At 36.4% G+C, this 11431-nt stretch overlaps 2 pseudogenes; both read right to left on the bottom strand.

The window, feature by feature from the left end:
• Window positions 1-1368: 1368 nt before the first annotated feature.
• LOC145039749 (mitochondrial carrier protein CoAc2-like) lies at window positions 1369-2790 on the bottom strand (annotated as a pseudogene).
• A 5-nt stretch (window positions 2791-2795) lies between these two features.
• Window positions 2796-4904, bottom strand: LOC145039748 (RING-H2 finger protein ATL46-like; annotated as a pseudogene).
• Window positions 4905-11431: the final 6527 nt, after the last annotated feature.

Genomic DNA, 11431 nt, shown 5'->3' with positions numbered 1-11431 from the left:
AATGAGTAAATGTTATAAAAAAAATAAACTCATTTATATAAAATTGCATCATCTAGCTTACTATGTGCCAACAACTCTATGTGTGTTTACTTTTGCTTGAGTCTCGTTTCCTCCAAAGCTTCTAGCCATGCCAAAATATGATACCTTGAGTCTCGTATGAATAGATCGCGCGCAATAGGTCTAGCTTGTATCATTCCAAATAATTCCAATGCTGGTCTCTATACAAGCCAATAATTTGAGAACTTAATTTTAGTATTATTTTAAAATTAATCAAACAAGAAAACAATAAATACCTTCTGCCATATATGAAAGAGAACAAGATAAACAAAATCAGTATCGCCACTTTCAGTTGCCTTAGTCAGGGCTGTATCTTCTTCCCCAATGCCTAGTAACAAAGGAACCTGGAAAAGTGCTAATTTCCTCCTGCTAGTATGATCTGCATGAGCAGCAACTGCAGCATAACAAATGCTTCTGCACAATTTTAATTGAAAAATCCCAAAAAGTTAGCCAATGACATTTTTAGTGTACTTTAATCCTATAAAACTTTGAACAAACCTTATCAAGTATGATATATCCTGATAACCACTTCATGCAGAATAAGCCTCAAAAAGAATCAATCCACCAATCAAAACTGAACAAGTCATATCATATATCTAGATGATTGTTCACCATATCCACTATATCACAATATAAGAGATAAGAATATTGAGAGGTTTAATTTTGTATGAAATCCGTGTCAAATTTGAAAGGAACTTTATTCAAACCTAAAAACAGGTGTATGTATGCGAGCATGTGGTTCTTGATGAAACAAGATTTATAACCGAATTGTCACTGGAATAACATAAGTGCATCGCTGATGTATAAATATATAATTCCAACTTTTGAGATGAAAATATGTTAGGGGATTAAGTAGAAGAAATTACCCAGAACCAAAAGAAAGAAGCTAGCTTAAACGCGTTTTGCATACAAATTGATCATGAGTTTGAAGTTGTGTTATTATCCCTAACAAGTTTATTTTTTGATTGTAGGTTATGAAAAATCTACTCCATTTTTTAGATAGTCCCGAGCTTCCTTTCCTTCAATGGCAAGAATGTTTTGCAGTTTTAGCAAATCGACTTCATAAAGATCTTAAAAACAAGAAGCATTGATTCCAAATTGCATTGATCACAGATTTACTTCAAAGAGGCCATGTTTGACTTCTCAATCTAAGGGATTATTAGCTCACCCTCAAATCATTGTAGAGAGGGGATAGGGTAGTTGTGCCTATACATTGGAATAGAACCTAGGATACATTACAAAAGAATCAAATATATAATTTTCAATTACCTTAAAACTAATGGGCAAAAGAATACCATGCTAAAATTGTAATTACTGTGATGAGGGCACTTCAATTGCAACTGATGGCACCACCTTAAAAAAATTCCTTGTTAAGTCCTAACTTTTTACAAATTCGCCCTTTTAGGTAATTAACAATCTCACCTTCAGATGGTTGATGCTAAATACTGAAAATAAATGTTTCCATCCTTCTTTTTGGACAATCATAACAAGAGTTCCCATTGTTCCTTTCAGTTGTGAGCTTGAGCCTTGTAGACGTTGAACCTTCAATACTCAAACAACATGTATCTTGATAATCTCATACTTTGATTATATACATATAGATACATACATATACATATAGATACATATACATATATATATATATATATATATATATATATATATATATATACTAGATTTAAAAGATTGCCTGCATTTGGCGTTTGACAATATCCAAAGGGTAAGTGAAAGTCTGACCAAGTAAACCAGCAACCGACCCACAAGCAAGTTTGACCATCATGTTCTTTCTGTAATCAATGGGGAAATGGCTTTTCATTTTCTCATCGAAGTAAACCTTCAAACCCGAGTAAGGAAAGATTCCATAGAGTGATGGAGCTACAAAAAAATCAATTTTTATAAATAAAAAAAACTTATTTTGTATGAGAAATTAAAAAATTCATACCAACACCATGATACAGCCCTCTAATCAAAGCATCTCTATAAGTTCTTGAAAAACAATCCCTAATTCCTCTGAATGCAATGTTCGCTACTCATGGCTTCTTTCATGTTCAATTTGGGAGTATCCACAATCTGTACTATCAGATGAAAATGATTGGGCTAGTTAGACATTTGCATATTAAAAAAAGTATGTAGCTATTTGTTAAAATAAAGTTATGGGAATTATGATCGTATACCTGGTAAGCCAATTTAGTTCTAACTAAATCAAGTGGATAAGTAAAAAGAACAGCAGTTCCTCCAGATAATGATACTGGTAACAGATCAACAATTGGACCACTTCCCATTCCAGGATATTTTAACACAAGTAAACTATAGTCTATAGACCGAGGTTATTTTTGTAATTACTACATCAATTGATGGGTTACTATCCTTTCCAGACTTCTGAGTAATAAAAAACTAAAATAAAAAAATAGAATTCAATGAGTTAGTAATGCCTAGTTTCTCATGAAAAATGTCTGACCTTGACATTGATTTTGAGTGAGACATTTGAGAGATACTATTTGCTGATCTTTAGAACATATTTTGTAAGACAACATTGTGAAATCAACCCGAGATCCGTTTCTCATATCTGCTTCACATCACCTGAAACCCAAACAACTTTACTTTCTGTTTGGTTGGAAGGAATGGAATGGAATGGTCCATTCTATTCTATCAAGCAAAACAAAAAAGTTTTCTTTTTAATTCCAACGGAAGGGTGATAAGCATATGAAAGCTACATACCGTACAAGCTGCCATTGTTGTCAGGGAGAATGGTAATAAGCAATTCCAACTCTTTTCCTCCAAGTTTGTTTTACAGTGGCTGTATACATGTGCCTTAAAGCCTTCTTGACCTGATCTGGTCTTGCAGAGTAGATTGGAACCACACTTTCACTTTTAAATTCCTGAAATTTCCAACATTTTGTATATAATTTAAATATTTAATTTATGAAAGATAATATTTGAGTTGATTATATACATACCATGCCAGATTCTTGGCACATTTGGACCAACTGATGACAAAAACTTTGAGCAGCACTATCTGGAACAGTTCTTGAGAAGTTGATACAAGCCCAGTAATTAACAAAAATTCCATTTATAACTTTCAGTATCATGAAAATAGTATAATATTAATTATATTATAAACAATTGAAACAGTCCCTGTATATATTAATAATTGGATACCTGATACATGTGCTTGACAGATAGCTTCCCAAACAGCAGCTAGTTCTAAGCCAATAGCTATAAGCTGAAACAGCCAAAAAGACATGAATTAGATACTTAGAATAGCCTTGTTGCTGCTTGTTCTTGAACCTGTGAAAATCAACGTAGTTACAAACACAATCAACTGTTGAAATTAACATGAACATTAGATACACAAAAAATGTATATGAAGATTATGGTACACTATGTATAATATAACGGCGTAACTTGAACTCATAGTTATGCGTTTCTGCGAATTTTGTAGCAAAAGCAAGACAGAGCAGAAGGCTCAGAAGGGTCAAGTGAACTTATGAATTGATAGTATTTGGCATTGCATTGGGTCTAATATAATAATATTCACAATGTTTTAGGAAGGAAAGAGAAGAAAATTTCAGTAATAAAATAAAGTGTTTTGAGTACACTTTGTCATGTTCAATAAAGCAAGTCACATATAATAAGACAAAATCATTTAGCAATATCACAAGAAAAAAGATAATAAAAAAATCATCAACAGTTGATGATTACATGGCCCAAACTTCCACATTCAAATAATTGTACAACTCCCTCAGCATGATGTACAAGTCACATTACCATAAACAATGAACTAAACTAACGATGAAAATTACTAGGATTCAACTTTCTTGATGGTAACCTTACATTTTCGAGAACCAACCATATGGGTACTAAAGCGTCTTGAAATTTATGTTGATCGTTCTTTGACCAAAGCCAAATCTTGGATACAGAAAAGCTTTCACCTTTGCTTCTAGTACTAATTTTCTTTCCATCACTACCCCCCATCAACTGAGCTATCCCCCTTATCTTTCTCAATACCCAAATACTTTTTTCCAATATTACCCCTACTAGGGCAAAATCTCACTTGTAATTCCGAGTTTCCCACCACATACTCATAAGATCCCATTGAAAAGCACCTTCTTGCATCAAGATTACTGTTACTATTCTCCCCCACTTCTTTCTCATCTCTTTTCTTACCATTTGTGGCTCTAAACTTGCCAAATATAACCGGATACACCCACTTTTAATTCCCCCCCCCCCCCTCCAGATTGCTTAAAATTACAAGATACCCCTAACACATGATCATCTTCTTCCCTTGAATCATCATGGAAGTCGAAGACTGGATTTTCAACCGAAAATTCAAGAGTATAAAGTGTACCTTTGGATAAAGGACAACTCGAATTTGAAAGCAACAAAGTGTCGATACAATGAATGTGAAAAGCATGGCTGCATAAAGGAAGCGACCGTAGCTTATCTCGTTTTGAGAATTCACAAAGACAAACCGCACAATCGAATGGCTCTTTTGACCCCATTAGTTCTTTATAAAGAAACAATGGGAGAGTGTAAATGAAAGCTTGATCTAAACCAGAATGTAAATGGAAGAGCTGTTGTAGTTGTCTCTAGTAGGCGACATCATCATTAACGTTACTTTCTTGAAATATTGAAGATTGACGATGAGAGTTTGAAGATGATGATGATCTTTTCTTCTTCATGAGGTATCTTGCAAGAAAGTGAAGTAACCAACAGATGACGAACCCAATTCCTAATACAATCACACTGTTTCTAGCGAAGATTATATATGAGCGAGGTTTATGGTTACTGGGAGGAGAAGAAAAAGGAGAAAGGTTTTGTTTGATGAGGGGTTTGATCCGGCGCATGTTAGTAGATATGAGATGCTACAACAATCATCAAGTTTGGAAGAGTTCTCTTGCAGAACACTTCAATTGATATTTTGAGATATGGACATCATGGGGATATTGTGTTGAGATTTTGAGCTTGTTTCTGAACACTTCTGAGTGAAGAAGTATGAAGGTTAATATTTGTTTAGATGGTGATGAGGGGTGGATTTATACACAGAGCAGTCAACGTGAAGATTCGCAGACCCCTAATCGCCGGTTCTGTGAAGGATTTTGTGAGGTCCGCAACCCAAATTCTTTGAAGCGGGGTTTAAGAATTATAATAAGATAACGTAAGAATGAGGTTTAGATGAGATCGTCGGCGAAAAACAAGAAGTAATGATAGAAACTAGGGTTATTGGTTCACGAAAATGATGAATTAAAGAACTAACCTTAAACCCTCTATAAACAAGGTATGTGTATGCAGACAGATTGATATGTAAGTAATGGAGTAGTAGTGGTGGCCATCATCTCCATTGTCGATCACATACATTAAGGGAGAGGGATAACGAACCCTAGAAGACCATTACATTGAGCAATCGCACATTTAGAGAGTGAAAGGTAGTGAAATAGTGCATTGGTGGCTGTTGTTTTAGCGATCCGGTGGGGGACTGTTTAATTTAGAAGCAGAAGAAGGATTTTAGAAGGAGAAGAAAGAAGGGTGATTAGGGTTTTCTAGAGTATTAGGCTTTTTTTGTTTGAGGATTTTAGAAGGAGAAGAAAGAGATAATCAGGCGAAGAAGGATTATTAGGGTTTTTTTGTTAGAGGATTTTAGAAGGAGAAGAAGGAGATGAATCAGGCGGGATGTTTAATTTTTTGGGTTTTCATTTCCCACCATAGATTATTAAAGCAACGGAGAACACGACTTTCTAAAAAAATATAAAGGGACACATTTACACGACACGCTTATTATGGTAGGTGCCCTCTGTGTTTTCTTTGAACACTAATTTTAGAGCGCGCAAAAATGTGTGTACTATATCCTTCAAATTTTGGAAAACTGACATTAATTTTTAGGGCACGCACAAATGTGCGTTCTCTATCATCGTGTGTAATTAATTGCGCGTCGTAAAAGGTTGTTTTTCTAGTAGTGAATTATTGTAATTGACCACAAAACACCCTTCGTGAGCTAGTTTCCTTACTTCACCCTCTTCTGAGTCGGTGGACCACACTTCGACTTATCCATTATCACTATCTTCTTGTACCATTATGTAACACCCCGTAAATTCATTCCATCGCTTTTAACCGGATTCCGTTAGTTAAGCCGTGTCGTCCCAAAATTTTCCATCAACTTTGTTTTAATTTAATTTATTTGCGACTTCTATTTAAATTTCATAAGATTTGGATTACATTTTAATTCATTAAAATATTTTCTATTTTCATTTAGAAAATATTTAGTTTCGTCTAAATCGTAATTACGGTAAATTAATCGGGTGCGACCAAAAAGCATCGTCTAACGGTAGTATCGGGTAGAATTCCACCGGGCCACAAACTCAAACCCTATATAAGGGATTGAGTGACATCATTTTGAGGCTTTTTCCCTCTCTCTAAAAATTTTCTCTCACTACACACTCTCTCTAGAACTCGAATTGGCTCAAAAACCCCCATTTCAAGCATCATTTGGTAAGAAATCCATCCTAAACTTGTTATCTAACTTAATTGGTTTTCAAATTCATGTTGGAATCACCCAAAACACATATGAACATGTGTTTATGGTCTACGAACCTTCCTTAGGCCGTGAACACCTCATATGAGGGTTTTGAAGCCTCAAAACCCCTCCAAAACACTTCTAGGGCCTAGATTCGACCTAGAAACTTGCATGCATGGAATAAGGACCCAAAAATCATGAAATTTGATGTATGAACATGAGTTTACGGCCCAAGAACCTTCTTGGACCGTAAACCCCCGTGCATGAACCATAAACACCTCTTAAGGTCTTAAAAATGCCCTTAAACACCACCACAAGCTTCCAAACGTGTCTAGGACCTTCTACTTCATCATTTGAAGTACCAAATCATACAAGAAGGGAACAAACATGATTTTATGGTCCAAAAACATGCTTGGACTGTAAACCTTCAATCTTAGACCTTAAACACCTTTTTGGGTGTTAGTTTGCCCCTAAACACCTTCAATGAACTTTCATGAGTGCATATAACCGTATAACCCTTCAAGAAATGCACCAAAACATTCATAAATGGAAAAAAGGAGAGTTTATGGTCCAAGAACATTCTTAGACCGTAAACTCATCTTCCTAGACCATAAACTCTTCAAATGGGTGTTTAAGCGCCCCTATCACCTTGAATGACTTGTATGTTGAACTAGAATCACATGTGATTGAATAACAACCACCAAGGCCCTTGATTCATGGACAAACATGAATTTACGGTTGTAAACTCATGATTTTAAGGTAGTAAACTCCCTAAGAACATCTCCTTAGACCTTAAACTCATTTCCAAGGTCATTTCAAGTCCCGATCACTTCCTAAGCCATGGAATCGACCCTAGAACTTCCCGTATGCATTGTTTGACCATTTGGCATCCAATAACGTACCACCCATGAGTTTCCGGCCGTAAACTCATCGGGAATGGTCATTAGGTCTGTAAACCCTCTTGCAAGTTCACTCTTGAAGAGTAAACTACATATCTAAGCTTTATATGTCCTTAAATGCCAACCGGGTCCTTCCAAACACTTGTAATGGAGTGTTTCCGCAACTAGAAGTGTTTGTCCTTAACTAATAGATAATTCAAGTCCTAATTAGATACAAATGTGTATCTTTTCATAATCCATAGGAACCTCGTGTGCTTGCAAACCCAGGACTGACGTATAGGACCCAAGCAGACACATTCCTCGTCCGGTGAGTTCATACCCCTACCCTTTTTCAATGGTTTTTCAATGTTTTCAGGGGAGAATACAAGCAAATTACAAATGTTTTCCATACATAACATTGATGTATTTCAAACAATATCTGGCAAACTCTTAAATACCTTTACCCCTTGTGTATTATGCTGAGCATAAGGGATGATTTATCAACTACAACTAAATGAATTTTAGTTAAGGAAATAACCAAACTAATCAAATTATTATGGGAATAATTTGCGGTTCTTTAGTTCTCGTTTTATCATGTACTGATATGTATATAAAGTTATTAGATAAACTATGTCTGATTCAGTTTATCTCCGTACCATTTGAACGTATTGCCAGATAGTTTCATTGTATGTATCTGTATTCATTGTATTATGTTTCATAATCTTTTATATGTTTGATATCGTATGAGAACCCTGTGAATAGTTTAGTACTAGCTTGTGAGTTCGTCACTACCCTTTATGGATGATCAGTAAATCCTCCCTGGAAGTGTAACCAGAGTCTCCTGGAGGGAGATCAAGGAATTTGTGAATAGATCTATTCGGGACTGACAATCCCACACCTTAACTGCTAGCTACAGTTAGGTGGGCACGCCTGGGGTGACAAATTTATGGATATCATTCGACGTCTGACAAGCATCAAGGAGGTCTCGTTGTCGTATCAGCATGATTAGCCGACTCACAATACGTATTAATATAAGTTTGTTCACAGTATCGCTTTGGGTTTGATTTGACTTTGTTTCGATTCCATATCTACTTTCTATCTATAGTTTCCATGTCCGGTACGAGATGATAGTCCCATGGTTTCCAGTCTATCGATTATATATATATTTTGCGGGATGGTAGTCCCATGGTCTTTAACTTATATCTAGTACGGGATAGTAATCATATGATTTCAACCTATATCTTGTACGGGATGGTAGTCCCATGGTTTTGAAATTATATCTAATACGGGATGATAATCCCATGGTTTTGAGCCTATATCTAGTACGGGACGGTAGTCCCATGGTTTCCAAATCTATATTTCCATGAATATTAAACTATACTGTATCTATTACGGGATGGTAGTCCCATGGTTTTCAAACCATGTTTCCATGAATATCAAACTATATCGTATCTAGTACGGGACGGTAGTCCCATGGTTTTCAAACTATTCTCTATCTATAGATCGTACATCTCAAACTAATTCATATCTAGTTCGGGATAGAAATCCCATGATCCTCAATATATATATATATATATATATATATATATATATATATAGTTTTATGTATTAAACTATACTCTGTAATATACAACCGGTCTTACATTTAGGAAAATATGGGATTTTCCTGGGATAAAATACAACACATAAACAAATTGGTAACAAGTGATAACTAAACCAACTTTACATAAGAAAATATGGGATTTTCTTGGATAACAATCTCTTTGGTAAACCAACTTTACATAAGAAAATATGGGATTTTCTTGGATAACAACCCTTTTTGATAAACTAAAGGAAACTAGTACATTTTCAGAAAACAAACATCTTATGAACTCACTAGCTTTATGCTGATTTTCAAACCGCTTGTATTCTCAGGTCAGTGATAGATAGGTACCCAGCAAGCCTTTTGGAGAAGATGGAGCGTACTGAAGATCTCATCTTTACTTTTGTTAATATGATGCATATATATATATATATATATATATATATATATATATATATATATATATATATATATATATATATATATATATATATATATATATATATATATATATATCACTGTACAACTTTACTTTTGAAACAAATGTAAATTTCTATATGTAATGTAATGATTGTTTACTTTACTTACTATGTGCATTGGAATTGATACTCAACGTGGAGTCTGCCCCGGAAATGTTTCCGCCTTCGGTTTTCGGGGTGTGACAGATTGGTATCAGATCCCTTGTTTATAGTGAATGAAGTATACCAAACCTTACATGGTATAAAACTATAAACATTAAAGGGCCAAAGTGCTCGGAATTAAAGGTATCTTCAAACTACAAGTATTTTCAAAAGTATACAAGTATGCCGAACCGTCGTGATCCGTAACTACAAGTAAAACAAAACATAAGTAAATGGGTGTTGTATGCTACGGTTAAACCTGGGCAGTTATGTAGTCGTGTCTAGGATCAATATAGCCTGGCCAACTATATTCATTCGAGACAAGGCCAACATGTGCTTGGGAGTGACTGTGGTACATAACATACCTAAAACTTACCTAATACCCCAAACAACGAGTCGTCGTTGCAGCGAATCATGAAATACTATGGGAGTATTTCTCGAGTCGGTCCTTGGTAGAAAGTCCTCATATACGCGTTGTTCCTTGATCATTCGTCTGGCGATAAAAATGTTCTGTCTTGATAACTCTTTCCTGCTTTATCGCTTAGTATGATGCTATATCTGTCTTGATGAGATATCCCATGTTCCATATCTCTTGATTCAATTCAGAGGACTTATGATCCTCTCTTTCCTGATCTTTTTAGATCATATGCCTCCAAGAAAGAGACCCAACTCAAGGAACAACAACAATCCTCCTCCGCCACCACCTCCTCCTTAATTTGATCTTGCATCGCTTCAGACAGTTTTGACTGCTGCAATGGTAGCAGCCATGTCGCAAATGAACCCCGGTAACTCAGGAGGTGGTCCCCAGCCCCAAAACCTAGAAGATAGCCAGGGACACCAAAAAGGGGGTTCCTATAAAGACTTCATGAATGCGAAGCCCACATCCTTTGATGGCACTGGAGGTGTCATTTCCCTCACCCAATGGTTCGAGAAAATCGAATCAATCTTTGAAATATGCGCCTGTTCGGAGTCTGACAAAGTAAAGTTTGCCACCTGCACCTTCCTTGACAAAGCCCTGACTTGGTGGAACGGCCGAGTAAAATCCTTTACTCTACCTGTAGCAAATGCTATGGTTTGGGAAGCTATGAAGGAGCTTCTACTTGCAGAGTATTGCCCTCGGGGTGAAATACAGAAGCTAGAACACAAACTCTGGAACCTAAAGATGAAGGGTTCTGACATAGCCTCTTATACTTCAAGATTCGATGATCTGGCGTTACTTTGTTCGGGAATGGTTGCCCCGGAGAGTAAAAAGATTGAGAGATTTATCTGGGGGTTGACCCAGCCAACAAAAGGAAACGTCTTATCCGCGAGGCCAGACACATATGACAACGCTAAATGTCTGGCACAAACTCTGATTGATCACGAAGACAACCTTGATGAGGAGGATACCACTCCCGATCCAGTCACAAGTGGAGGTGGAAATAAACAGAAATTCTGGAACAAGCGGAAGGCCCAAAGTACGCAAGGGTCTTCTAAGAAACAGCAAACGGTAGCAGTCCATGCTGCTACTGCCCCTTTTGTTGTTTCAGTTGTCGGATCCATGGCCCAAACTGCTACCAGTGGATACACCGGTACCCTCCCTTGGTGTGGTAAGTGCAACTACCATCACCGTATTCCTGGTCCATGTCGTGAAAGGATTTGTGACAACTGTGGCAAGATGGGCCATCTTGCTCGAACCTGCAGAAAACCAGCCAAATCAACAAACCAATCATCCGGAGCAGGATTTAGTCCAGCCTGCTACAATTATGGCGAAGTAGGCCACTTCAAAAGAAATTGCCCTAAA

Source organism: Lactuca saligna, chromosome 4 (assembly GCF_052625555.1).
Source record: "Lactuca saligna cultivar CGN05327 chromosome 4, ASM5262555v1, whole genome shotgun sequence".
Lineage (NCBI taxonomy): Eukaryota > Viridiplantae > Streptophyta > Magnoliopsida > Asterales > Asteraceae > Lactuca > Lactuca saligna.
The sequence above is the reverse complement of the archived record's forward strand: the minus strand, read 5'-3'. Positions and strand labels throughout refer to the sequence as shown.